Genomic DNA, 10,380 nt, shown 5'->3' on the forward strand with positions numbered 1-10,380 from the left:
TCGTTTAAATTCGTTTTTTAACTCCACAAAAGTAATTGAATAATTAAAGAGCGTACTTGAGAGATGGATGTACTTTTTATCTTATCTTACGATGTATTTGTGTATAACTAATTTTAAAGTAATAAACTAACTAATCTTCTTTAACATATTTATATTTTGTTCAGTAAAAGTGCCTTTGTAAAGAGATCATACTTGGATCTCAAAGCAAAATGGTTTTAATGACTCAAAACTTAAAATTAAGAAAATTAACAATTATATAGAATATGTATAAAGAAAAACATTTTAACCACACCAACCAGACATAGAAAATCAACTGTGTTATATGTACCGTATATACTCGCCTATAAGTCGAATTTTTTGGAGTTAATCTCTTGTCCAAAACTCTATGTCCGACTTATAGGCGAGCAATAAAATGAATGTTATTAAATGAGGTCGGTCCCTCTGATATATAAGCTTAATAAATACAACCGACTTATAGGCGGACCGACTTATAGGCAAGTATATACGATACTTTTAAGATTTCTTGTCGCATATGATATACTTTTATTTAGATAATCATTGAGTTAAAAGAAAAATAAGAAAATCTTAACTCTTCCGACTCGATTAGTTATAAATAATTTTGCTATCATATTTATAATCTACTTTCAAAAATATAGAAAAGAATTAATCATTTTAAAAATCATTGCTAATAAATGTTGAACGACATTTTAAAAGAATGTTGGCCAGGAACGTATGGTTTTAACTGCATTCCATGCCCTCCAGATTTTTATGGAAAGCTCTGTAGAGAATCGTGTAATAACTGTACATCATATAACTCCATTACTGGATGTATCCCAACTGAAAATAAACATTTTTACTTTGTTTTATGACCTAGCACATCGATTGTGAACAGTTTATTAGATATACTTGTAATTTGTACATGCATCATATATATATTTTTTTAAATTCAACCTTTAAAATAAAGCATGAATACGATCCGTTCTCAATAAATTATATCTATTATCTCTCTCAAAGTATGCTAAAACAGCAAAGAATTTTGACCGCTTTTTGCAATGGAAGTAAGGGGATATAGTAATATGTGTGTGTTTTTAATATTGTATTAAAGTAGTTTCCTTCTGCGACACTCTTTAGACACTGATCAATTTGCCCTCTCAATGCAGCCTTGGTAACAGTAGCTGTTTTACCAAAAATAAGGAAAGAGTCAAGGGTTGTACGAAGGATGTGGTTCAGATTTAATGTTCATTCGCTAACGATGACAGCAGTCATGGAAACATTAATTTGTACAAATCTCTTCGGATTCGAGAAAATTGGTGTACATACATATGTACCTTTGTACACTGTGCGGCTACACTTTACACAATTTTGTCATAACAACTAAAATCGTAAATTTTATTACCTAATATTAATAAATTTTAAATGCCTCTCTTATATTTTTGCATATTTTTCCTAAAATGGCTCTCAAAAGTACCCTGAATTTCTAATGCATGTTTTTTTTTTTATTTCAAAATTCAGAGCCTGAGACTCTAACATTCAGTCAACTAACTGGTGACTGTAAGTACACTGAAAGATAACTCAAATTTTAAAATATATTTTATAACTTTTAAAGATATTTATAAAATGTAAATACGAGGGCTGCTCAATAAATAATGTCCTGAACTAGATGACATATATTGCAGATATCATATGACATTAAACTTGACTTTCTCATTACTGAATCTTTAATAAATTTATAAAGCCGCTTTAACACGGTAATACAAGTCGTATACAACTTGTCATATACAGCAAAATATCGCAGTGTGAAATACGCTATTACTTGTATTATACGACTTTCTAAAGTCGTATCTGACAGTTTTTCGAGTAGAGCATGTTCCTATTCTGTACTACAAATCGTATACGACTTTCTGGATCCAACCAATGAACGGCTTGAGTTTTTAATTTATTCATAAGTGACTGGTCAACGATAAAGACATGTACAATGTAAAGAACATGTACCTTCAACAAATATAGATTTTTGGTAAATATTTGTACGCTGATTTAAAGTAAGATACGGTTCAAGTACATATATTACTTGGAAACTTGTGAATCTGCATTTTCAATACAAATACATCCATTAGTAAATTTAATTTAAAAAAAAAATTTTAAAAACTTTTATTAACGTTACTAATATTTTTATAGTGCTCTTTTAGTGAATACATCTAAAACTATATTTAAAAAAAATTGTAAATAACCACATTATAAAAGAAGGTAAAACTCTTATTTTTATCAAAAATTTGAGACGTTTTTACAAATCCTTGTCTTAATTTTTTAATGATTACATGTATCTAATGAATAACGATACGTTTCTCAGTTACGTAAACTACATTCAAAAAATATTATTGGCGCATTTACTATAATATATTCATTGGGTTTCTTTATAATTAAAAACTTTCTAACAAAATCTCTTATAATGCACACATTTTTATGGTGAATATTTTATTTAGCGAGTATAAAAGTTATGTTAAAATTACATACTTTTCACATATACAAAGACTTTTGAATTTGGGCGTTTTATTCATTTGCATGACAATAGAGTTAAATAGTAAATCTGTTTAATCGTGTGGACAGGTAAGGAACATATTACAAAAGTTGAATACGACAAGTTGTATACGACTTGTATTACCGTGTAAAGCCGCCTTAACAGTTTACGTGACCACTTTTCATCACATAGTTTCATCGTGAGAAGCTGGGAAACAAGCCTAGGGCTTTTCGAGACACTGCATTATGAATAAATGGTAAAGAATCAGTAAACTAGAGTGATAATAAAAGCTTCATTATAGCTGCCGTAAAACTTGTTCAAAATCCCAAAGAAATATTCACTGAAATATTTGACATTTACAGCAACCAATGTATGTTTTATAGACAAAAAAGCAGGTGGTTTTCAATGTTAAAAAGTTATATAATGGGCATTAAAAATGGGTGTCCTCCTTGCCAACAAAAATTATAAGAACTTATGTACTGGGGCCCGTTTCACTAAAAGGCGTACGCCTGTCTTAACTCTACGCCCGGCGTAAGTCCGGACTTACGTCTAACATTTGGACTAAGGTCCGTTTCACTAAAGGGCGTAACTTTGCGCCCGCCTTAAGTTAAGACAAAAATCTACGGCTGGTCTAAGGCAGGCGTAACTATAGACGTAAACATTGGATAATGGCGACTTTCTGGCTGCTTCACAGAAGAAGAAGGGAAACACCTCGGCGAGAACGCGTTTTTCGGGACCGAACCAACCCTCTCGAGTATCTTGATGATATAGATCTCGTAAGTAGGTATAGGTTCCCGGGAAGAGTCATTCGAAAACTGATAAATGATGTTGACCCTATTGTGAGGCGACCTACATACAAAAGTCATGCCATTCCCACCCACATTCAGGTACATGTATATGTGAATGCTTACTGTAGCATTGTATACTTCTTAAATATCCACACATAAATAAACAAATACTTACGCATGGAATCACATGATTCGACAAATATAATGGGTTTTACAATATACTTTTTAATATAATTAAACTACATTTGCATACTTATTTATACATGTATATATAAAGATACACATAAACATCTTACAGGTAATTATCACTTTAAGATATCTGTCAAAGGCGGACTTCTTTTCGGAAGTAGGCGACCTTCATGGCGTTTCCAGATCATCCGTATCCCGAGTAGTACATACAGGTTGTTATACTTTATTATTTTAAATTTAAAATGATATTTACTCTATTTTTATTAAAAATTATTGCAGGCACGTAGCATCGTTGATGTGGAGATTTTACCCCTTGAATGTTTTAACATTTTGTCCCCTGCATTCACAAATGATAATAAAAGAAAAAGTGAGCAAGTTAACACATCCCACGCCCCTCCCCTCTTAATATTTGACAATGTCATGCAAAATAAATGGCATGTTACACATTAAATACACACAAGTAATTCAAAATGAGGCATAATTCCAAAGTAATCGTTACATTTATTAAAACTGCGTGCAATTATTGAGTCTTTATTTTATACAGATAAAATTAATATAATAAAAAGTACCGAAATTCCCAGAAGAAAATGGAAGCGGAATTTCTTTGTAATATGCGCCTACACAATTTGTTCTCAATAACTGCAAAGTTTCACGAAATTAGGTTTAGCAGTTTCAGAAAAGTGACAATTGCAAGTACTATGGGGTATACTGATAATAATAATTATAACTAGATACGATCTCGTTGCGAGCAACGAGTGGGTCTTCCGTCCGATTCTTGATAAGATTGAGAATTTTATTCTAAAATAATGATAAAGATTGTGAAGAAGAAAGATTTTGCCTCCATAATCTGTAAACAGACACTGAACATAAAGACTCAAAAATTCGACTTTTGGCCCCTCACGGCACCTAATATTAGGGATCAGCCCTTTTTTCTTTATATCATCTTAAGCCTCTCAGGATTTTGAACACTTTTTGTTCAACAACTATTCAGAGATTCTCTTTCGTTTTCGAGTAATTTGAAAAAGAAATATTTAGGTGCCAACCCTTCAACTCCTTAATGGGGACATTTAGCGAAAAATGAAAGGGTGCATATTATTCAAAACATTATTTTGATCATCTTTTGTTCAATACTACTTATCAAAATATTTCCCAATTTTGAGATATAAAGCGTCAAAGATTGAGCATTTTGGCCCCTTGTGGCCCCTTATTATGCACCATACGACATTCAAATCATAATATATAGTTGTAGATTGTTGAGATAAACATCATTGCTTCAGTAATGTTTAACAAAATATTGACTGCTAAAGAGTTATCGATTAAAGACTTTTGGCCCCTTTTGGCCCCTTTTGGCCCCTAATTTGAGTTCCCAGTCCCCTTTTCTTGATCTCATCTTGAAGCTCTCAGGATTTTGAACCCTTTTTGTTCAACAACTATTCAGAGATTCTCTTTTGTTTTGGAGTTATTTGCAAAAAAAAATATTTAGGGTCCAACCCTTCAACTCCTTAAAGGGGACGTATAGCGAAAAACTAAAGGTTGCATATTGTTCAGAACAATATTTTGAACATCTTTTGTTCAATATAACTTATCAAAGTATTTTCCACTTTTAAGATATAAAGCTTCAAAGATTTGGCATTCTGGCCCCTTATGGCCCCTTATTATGCACCATACGACATTCAAATCATAATATATAGTTGTAGATTGTTGAGATAAACATTCTTGCTTCAGTAATGTATAACAAAATATTGACTGCTAAAGAGTTATCGATTAAAGACTTTTAGCCCCTCTCGGCCCTTAATTTGAGTGCCAAGCCCCTTTTTCTTGATCTCATCTTGAAGCTCTCAGGATTTTGAACCCTTTTTGTTCAACAACTATTCAGAGATTCTCTTTCGTTTTCGAGTTATTTGCAAAAGAAATATTTAGGGGCCAACCCTTCAACTCCTTAAAGGGGACGTATAGCGAAAAACTAAAGGTTGCATATTGTTCACAACAGTATTTTGAACATCTTTTGTTCAATATTACTTATCAAACTATTTCCCTCTTTTGAGATATAAAGCGTCAAAGATTTAGCAATCTGGCCCCTTATGGTCCCTTATTATTAACCACACGACACTCAAATTGTAATATATAGTTGTAGATTGTTGAGATAAACATTTTTGCTTCAGTAATTAATATCAAAATATTGACTGTCAAAGAATTATCGAACAAATACTTTTGGCCCCTCTCGGCCCCTAATGTGATGAGTCAGCAAATTTTTCTTGATATCATATTAAAGATCTTCTCATTTTGCACAAATATTGCTCAGTATGTTTTAACAGAATAATTATATTCTAAAAGATATGATGCAAAATGTCTCAAAAATTCAGTCATGATACGTGTCCTAGATTTTGACCCCTACCGAGCTTCCATACTAGGCATTTCCGGAAAATTTGAAAACCATTGTGCATCTTGACAACATGTCCTTTATCTTTGGTAAAAATTTCAGTGTTCTAGCGTTAGCCGTTCTTGAGTTCTGGTGATGACAAGGAGGTCCTCTAAATTTTGATTAAAGGGCAATAACTTCCGACCGGAAGTGATTTTCAAAAAAATGAGAAAAACAAATCAGGTTTAGTTGACGACACACCTTTCCTGAAAATTTCAAGTTAATCGATCGAGCCATCTCCGAGAAATCTTCTGCAGAAAAATTGTAAGAAGAAAAAGAATAATAATAATAACTAGATGAGATCTCGTTGTGAACAACGAGTGGGTCTTCCGTTCGATTCTTGATGAGATGAGAAAAGATTTTGATTGAGATTTTTTTACAATGATAATTTTCTTAAGAAAAACGATTGTGCTGCCGTGATGGTATTTTTTTAAATATTGAACGTTAAACTGTCATAAATTCAAATTCTGGCCCCTCTTGGCCCTTTATGTAAGGGACCAGCCCTTTTTTACTTCAAATCATCTGAAAGATCTCATGCCTTTTAACACTTTTTGTTCAACAAGTGTTCAGAGATTCTTTTTCGTTTCGAGTTATTTGCAAAAGAAATATTTAGGGGCCAACCCTTCAACTCCCTAATGGGGACGTTTAGCAAAACATGAAAGGTTGCATAATGTTTAGAACATAATTTTAAACATCTTTTGTTCAATATTGCTTCTCAAAATATTTCTCACTTTAGAGATATAAAGCGTCAAAGATTTAGCATTTTTGACCACTTGTGGCCCCTAATCATGTACCATACGACATGAAAATCAAATTTATAGTTGTAGATGGCTGAGATCAACATATTTGCTTCAGTAATGTATTACAAAATATTAAAAGAGAAAGAGTTATCGATTGAAGATTCTTGGCCCCTCTTGGCCCCTAATTTGAGTGCCCAGCCCTTTTTTCTGGATTTCATCTTAAAGCTTTTAGGATTTTGAACACTTTTTGTTCAACAACTATTCAGAGATTCTCTTTCGTTTTCGAGTTATTTGCAAAAGAATTATTTAGGGGCCAACCCTTCAACTCCCTAATGGGGACTTTAGCGAAAAATGAAAGGTTGGATATTGTTCAAAACATGATTTTGAACATGTTTTGTTCAATGTTGCTTCTCAAAAATATTTCTCATTCTCGAGATATAAAGCGTCAAAGATTTAGCATTCTGGCCCCTTGTGGCCCCTAATTATGTACCATACGACATGAAAATCATAATATATAGCTGTAGATGGTTGAGATAAACATATTTGCTTCAGTAATGTATTACAGAATATTAACTGCTAAAGAGTTATCCATTGAAGACTTTTGGCCCCTCTTGGCCCCTAATTTGAGTGCCCAGCCCCTTTTTCTTGATGTCATCTTGAAGCTTTTAGGATTTTGAACACTTTTTGTTCAACAACTATTCAGAGATTCTTTTTCGTTTTGGAGTTATTTGCAAAAGAAATATTTAGGGGCCAACCCTTCAACTCCCTAATGGGGACATTTAGCGAAAAATGAAAGGTTGCATATTGTTCAGAACATGATTTTGAACATCTTTTGTTCAATATAACTTGTCAAAATATTTCTCACTTTCGAGATCTAAAGCATCAACGATTTAGCATTCTGGCCCCTTGTAGCCCCTAATTATGTAATATACGACATAAAAATCATAATATACAGTTGTAGATTGTTGAGATAAACATTTTTGCTTCAGTAATGTATAGCAAAATATTGACTGTTAAAGAGTTATCGAAAAAAGACTTTTAGCCCCTCTTGGCCCCTGATTTGAGTGTCCAGCCCCTTTTTCTGGATTTCATCTTAAAGCTCTTAGGATTTTGAGCACTTTTTGTTCAACAACTATTCAGAGATTCTTTTTCGTTTTCGAGTTATTTGCAAAAGAAATATTTAGGGGCCAACCCTTCAACTCCCTAATGGGGACGTTTAGCGAAAAATGAAAGGTTGCATATTGTTCAGAACATGATTTTGAACATCTTTTGTTCAATATTATTTATCAAAATATTTCTCACTCTCGAGATATAAAGCGTCAAAGATTTGGCATTCTGGCCCCTTGTGGCCCCTAATTATGTACCATACGTCATAAAAATTATAATATATAGCTGTAGATTGTTGAGATAAACATTTTTGCTTCAGTATTATATTACAAAATATTAACTGATAAAGAGTTATCGATTAAAGATTTTTGGCCCCTTTCTGCCCCTAATGTGATAAGTCAGCGTTTTTTTCTTGATATAATTTGAAAGATCTCGTTGTTCTGCACAAATGATGTTCAGTATGTTCTAACAAAATATTTATACTTTAAAAGATATGATGCAAAATGTCTCCAAAAATCACTCGTGATTCGTGTCCTAAATTTTGACCCCTACCGAGCTTCCATACTAGGTACTTCCGGAAATTATCCAAACTCCCAGTAACATGGGGACATGTCCTCTATCATCACTGAAAATTTCAGCGCTCTAGCTCAAGCCGTTTTCGAGAAAATGAACGGACAAGGAGGTCCTCTGAATTTTGATAAAAGGGCAATAACTCTAGACTGGAAATGATTTTCACAAAATCCTTCCGCCGGTATAAACTTCAGATTATCCTGCAACATCCCTGAAAATTTGAAACAAATCCATCCAACCATCTCTGAGAAATCTTCTGCACAAAATTTGTGCAGAAAAAAAGAATAATAATAATAAGAAAAGTGAAAAAGAAACATAAGAATAATAGAAGGGTCTTCCGCTGAAGACGGAAGACCCTAATAATAAAAGTGAAAAAGAAACAATAGAATAATAGAAGGGTCTTCCGTTGGAGACGGAAGACCCTAATAATAATATGTACATGTTTGTATACACTATCCTTCATGTTTCTACATGCCTGTAATACATTTAATCAGTTGTACATTTCCTTTTCAAATATTTTTGTATATATACCATTAAGGATTTTAACGCAGATTCATCATATTGTTATACAGTGTGCAGTGCAATAAATACAACAGTGGACAACATTAAGTTTCCAGTTACTGCCAATGAATTACGCCATGTAAAATCTGAGTTCTATGACATTGCCAACTTTCCAAATTGGGTTGGTGCAATCGATGGTACTCTAATACCAATTAAGGGCATGAGTGGACCACAGGAGCCTGCTTTTGTATGCAGAAAAAACTTTCATGCCTTAAATATTCAGGCCGTAACAGATTCCAATATGAGGTATAAACGGTATTGATTAAAACATAAATACTAGCACATCATTTTTTTGTAATAGAAATACCCTTGTATACGCCAATACTTCAACAGGAGAAAATCAAAATATTTAATATATCGTCAAAAGGGTTTTATGAAATAACAACCTTTGAAAATATAAAAGTTGTCAATTTTAAAATAACCTTATTGCACCAAATATAACCAAACAAATATAACAAATATAAGAATGCTAATTGTTTGCTTACATATGCATAAAGGATGAAAAATTGGTTGATATTATTTCAGATTTCTTCAAATCAATACCTGTTTTCCTGGGGCAACTCACGACTCTTTCGTTTTGAGCAACTCGGGATTGTCAGGTGTTATGGAACATCTCGAAGGGGGTGGGTGGTTACTTGGGGATTCTGGCTACCCTCTCAAGGAATGGCTCTTAACGCCATTCTTATCCCCAGCCAAGTGAATTACAACGATGCCCATGGAAAGACTTGTGTTGTGATAGAAAAATCGTTTGGGGTATTAAAATCCAGATTTAGGTAATTTAAACGCAAATTTTCGTTAAATATCTTTATATGTCATATTTGCAAGCAAATATTTTATTTCAGACGTTCATTATGATAAACGCGACCTTAAATTTTTTTTTATTTGAGAAAAAAATGTATATCTTTTGCAACCATAAATAAACCTTGTTACAATTTTATTGTGAATTCATTTAAAATTCTGTGGGCCAATTTTCTTGGATTGTGGGTTTTTTGGTTGTTTGTGGAGATGTAATTTCGTGTATGGGTCGGTTTTCAGATTCAGTAACAAAGATATCTCTTTCTAAATTTCCTATGAAGATGAAAATTCGTGGTGGTTTGGGGTTCTGGGGGGGGGGCTACCAACGAATATCACGCAAATTGACCCATCATGAATTCTAATGATTCCACAGTATTTATATTCAAGTAAATCTTTGCAGGTGTTTACATCGAACTGGAGGAGTACTCCCCTTTTCACCAAGTAGATGTTCTCAAATTATTCAATGCTGTATCCGGCTTCATAATTTAGCTGTTTCAGAGAAAGTCCCCTTACTTGAGGGTGGGGTTGTACAGAACATCAATGACAATGCCGTGTTTAACGCAAACGCACCAAGGAGAGCACAGGATGTGCGCATTCAAGTTGCAAATTTATTTTAACAATTCATCTATTCATTAAATCACACACTTACATTGTAATAAAGAACATGACTACTTTATCATTTTGTGTTCAAATTTA

General features: G+C 33.0%; 1 pseudogene; it reads left to right on the forward strand.

Moving 5' to 3' along the window:
- The first annotated feature begins 8,899 nt into the window (after positions 1–8,899).
- Positions 8,900–10,347, forward strand: LOC134233961 (putative nuclease HARBI1; annotated as a pseudogene).
- Positions 10,348–10,380: the final 33 nt, after the last annotated feature.

This window comes from Saccostrea cucullata, unplaced genomic scaffold, assembly GCF_032062105.1.
Source record: "Saccostrea cucullata isolate Sc308-1 unplaced genomic scaffold, CSIRO_AGI_Scuc_v1 ctg6503, whole genome shotgun sequence".
Classification (NCBI taxonomy): Eukaryota; Metazoa; Mollusca; class Bivalvia; order Ostreida; family Ostreidae; genus Saccostrea; species Saccostrea cuccullata.